General features: G+C 38.2%; 1 pseudogene; it reads left to right on the top strand.

The window, feature by feature from the left end:
- Positions 1-2,866: 2,866 nt before the first annotated feature.
- LOC102841175 lies at positions 2,867-3,205 on the top strand (annotated as a pseudogene).
- Positions 3,206-4,419: the final 1,214 nt, after the last annotated feature.

Here is a 4,419-nt window from a genome sequence, read left to right as displayed (position 1 = left end):
TAGGTTTTGAATTGTTTCCAATGCTGTTTCTATTTTATTTGATTATTCCTGTAACACTTTCCTGACTTCTTCCTTATTTTTCTCAAGTCCATGGTATAGTGTTTTGATACATTTTATAATCATTTTTCTAAAGTCCTTCTCAGGCATTTCCAAAGCCTGCCCATCTTCCAGTATGGAGTGTAGGTCTACTTCCAGCTCATTTATCTCAGTCACTATATCTCAATTCTGGACATGTGCAGATATGGTCATCTGTTTCTGTGTTTTGTGCATATTCAGGAGTTGTCTGTGGCCTTAATATTTAGATGGGTGTGTGTTTTGGTATTTATATGTTTTGTGATTGTCTCCAGGTAGACGTAATCGTGATATGGGCTTCCCTTTCCACTCTTCTTCCTGAGAAATTTCAAGATGCTACTGTTGGTCGTTGTGATGTAACTCAGGATTTCATTTTCAGCCTATTTCCTTTTTAGTCCTGCTCCACAATCCCTGTTCAGACCTTTTTCCTATTGATAAATAGTTCAGGGTCAGCTGTGGCCGTTTGTTTTTAAATGGAAGCTGTCACTTTGAATTTCGAGGATATCTGTGTGCATGCGTAGTAGAACCCTCTGGGGGTGGGGGTGGGATGTCCACTTGCTTAGGTACCCCCTCTAGTCACCAGAATGGTGGTGTACAAGCAGTGAGAGACAAATGAACAGATACCAAAAATAAAATAAAATAACATAAAGAATGTCCACACCTTTATATCCATGGTTCTGTCAGGCTTCTGTGGCTGCTCGGATCCTTCCCCCACTTGGTCTCTTCCAGGATGGCAGCTCGAGGAGCAGCTGAGCATCATGAATTAGGAAGCAATGGATTCCTTGCTTCTGCTACAAATTCCTCTAGCTCTAAGCCTTCCCACCTTCTAAATATTTCTTTATATGTGGTTCAGAGTTCGGGCACCATCACAATCCTGCTTGGTCTGATACTCTGTGGTGTTGCTGATGGAGCTCCCCACTGCACTTCTTCCTGATCTGCTATCTTGTTTGTTCTCTCTATTTTCTTTCTCTCTTGTGAGAGTATTTTCTCTTCTTACCTCACATGACAGGAGATAGCTACTGTGGCCATACAGAAAAGCCACAGCCATACCTTCTTAAACACCACCTACTGGACTAGTCAATACCAACTGTTATTCATTAAATCAAAGGCAATAATATAATCAACTAAATTCAACTTGAACTGAACAGAGAATTTTTCACAGGCTTATCTCTTGATCTCATCCAACAGAATGCAGTCGGTGAGTGTCTAAGAATACCACACCATACATTCATCAACTTAATACAAGTAAAACGAGGTCTCAAAGTAACAGACGATTTCTGTTCACATGAAAAAACAAGACAGTATCTCAAACAAATGACTCAAAGGCAGAGCTAGAAAATGTTTTTGGAAGAAAAAAGGTACTGAAAATGCCTGAAAAAGAGTTCAAGAGAATGATATTTAATTACCTCCACACTATTGGCAGAAAGATTAAGGGGGGAAAAAGGAAGAATTCAGAAAAGTGCTACAGGAATGAACTAATAACATAGATAAAGAATTGAAGATTATATAAAACCTGCAAAGAGAAATCAAGAAAATTAATATAAAATGTCAGAAATGGACAATACACAGAAATCTCAAAGGAATATATTTGAATAAATGGAAGTGAGAATTAATGAGCTTGAAGATAAATCTCTCAATACTAGCAAGCTAGAGTAAGCAGAAGAAAGAATGAAAAAATCCAAACAAAGTCTATGATTCAGGTGAGACAATATGAAGAGGAACAACTTATTGGTGATCATCATTCCACGACAGGAAGAGACAAAGAAGACCACAAAAGAAATAGTCAAAGAGATGTTGAAAGAAAACTTCCGTCACATTATGAAAGATGAGAAGATAAACAGTCAAGAAGCTGAATGAATTCCAGGTGGGATACATCCAAAAGGAAAATCACAAAGACATATCATAATCAAACTCTCCAAAATCAAAGATAAGGAAAGAATCTGAAAGCTGCTTGATAAAAATAAAATGTTACCTAGAAAAACTCTGATTTCTCAGCAGAACCCATGCAGGCAAGAAACAACGGGAGGCACATACAAAACTCTGAAAGAAAAAAAAAAAAAAACTGCCAACCCAGAATCTTATACCCAGCAAGCTGTCCTGCAAATTTGATGGTGAAATTAGAACATTTTCAGATAATCATAAATTAAAAGATTATGTAAAAACCATGCCAACTCTCCAAAATACACTTAAGAGAGTTCTTTATACTAAAACCCAACAATAGCAATCAACAATCAGAGATGGACATACATGACAACACCACCTGGAATTCAGTCCAGATATGAAAATGTTCAGGGTAAAACAAAGCTACAAGACTGAAAATAAGGCATAAGAGTTGTCAATCTATGGTTAGAAAAACTACAAAGCAAAGTGAGGGAAAATATACTTACAGAATTCCAGGTGGCAAGGAAGTCAGGCAGATTTCAAGATAAAACAGTGTTTAAAAATGGGGATGAAATGAATAAAGTACAGAGTAACCTCAGAGAAACTTAATACACCTTCACATCAAATCAAGAAAAAGAAAATCCAGGAAGATTTTGGAAACATTAAAATTATGGAGAAATTGACAAATGAAAGCACACACAAAAAATGAACTCAGTACAGGAAAGCATGCAGAACAAACCATCAACACCACACACACACACACACACACACACAAAAGACTGCAATGGATTCATACCGATTGATAATTATGCTAAACGTCAATGGATTAAATGCACTAGTCAAAAGACAGAGTAGCAGATGCAGAAGCTGTGGCAACAGGAAACGGGAGTGACCGGAGAACGTTGCCAGCACCATGAGCCTCCTCAACAAGCCCAAGAGTGAGATGACCCCAGAGGAGCTGCAGAAGTGAGAGGAGGAGGACTTTAACACCGGGCTCCTGTTGGTGCTTACACAGTCAATCAAGAACAAAACCCAAGTGCTCATCAACTGTGGCAACAAGAAGCTGCTGGGCCGCGTCAAGGCTTTCAACAGGCACTGCAACATGGTGATGGAGAATGTGAAAGAAATGTGGACCAAAGTCCCCAAGAGTGGCAAGGGCAAGAAGAAGTCCAAGCCTGTCAACAAGGACTGCGACATCTCCAAGATGTTCCTACGTGGGGACTCTGTCATTGTGGTCATCGTCGGAAAGTAGGGGCCCAAAGCCGCCTTCCACCACTCCATGAAGATCTGCCCTGTGTTGGTAATAATCAAGTCCCTGTGGTTAAAAAAAAAAAAAAAAAAGAGTAGCAGAATGGATAAGAAAACAGAATCCTTCAGTATGTTGCCTACAAGAGACACACCTTACACACCAAGACAAACACAGATTTACAATTAACGGATGGAAAAACTGTATCTAACGAATGGGCATCATAAACAAGCAGGAGTGGCAATATTAATCTCTTATAAAATTAACTTTCAGACAAAAACTAGCATAAAAGTCAAAGAAGGGCATAATCTCAAGATTAAAAAATCAATTGAACAAGAGGGCATAACCATAATATATAATTATGCTACCAATGAAAAAGCCTCAAGAAATATAAATCATACTGTAATCTAATTGAAGAAAGAAATAGACAACTCTACAATAGTAGAGGGAAATTTTAATATACCACTTTCAAAAAATGATAGAACAACCAGAAAGAAATTCAACAAAGACACAGAGGAACTAAATAGCATGACCAATCAATTTGACTTAATAGATTTTTACGGAGCACTGAACCCAATACTAGCACGATATACAATACACATTCTTTTCCAGTGTACATGGAACATTCTCAAGAATAGGCCATATATTAAGTTACAAAACAACTTTCAATAAATTTCAAAACATCAAAATATTACAAACCATCTTCTCAGATCACAATGCTATGAAATAGAGAAGGTGGCAAAAGAATAATGAAGATAGTTGAAGACACAGGGAGGTATGCATGTGCTAAAGAAGATGGATGTAGTGATATATACAAACCCTGGAACAACAGTATTCTGGGAATAAATAAATGGATTAGACATAGGCTGAATGGATAAGAGAAGTTGTTGCTGTTAGGTGCCATCAAGTCAGCACCAACTCATAGCGACCCCTATGCACAACATTACAAAACACTGCCCAGTTTACACCAACCTTACAATAATTGCTACATTTATACCCCTTGTTGCTGCCACTGTGCCAATCCATCTTGTTGGGGGACTTCCTGCTTTTCTCTGACCCTCCACTTTACCAAACTTGATATACTTCTCCAGGGACTGGTCCTCCTGATAATATATCTGAATTATGAGAGGCAAAGTCTTGACTTCCTGGCTTCCAAGGAGCATTCTGGCAGTACTTCTTCTAACACAGATTTGTTTGTTCTTTTGGCAGTACATGGTACT

This window comes from Chrysochloris asiatica, unplaced genomic scaffold, assembly GCF_000296735.1.
Source record: "Chrysochloris asiatica unplaced genomic scaffold, ChrAsi1.0 scaffold00260, whole genome shotgun sequence".
NCBI lineage: Eukaryota > Metazoa > Chordata > Mammalia > Afrosoricida > Chrysochloridae > Chrysochloris > Chrysochloris asiatica.
This window is presented reverse-complemented; position numbering and strand designations above follow the sequence as displayed.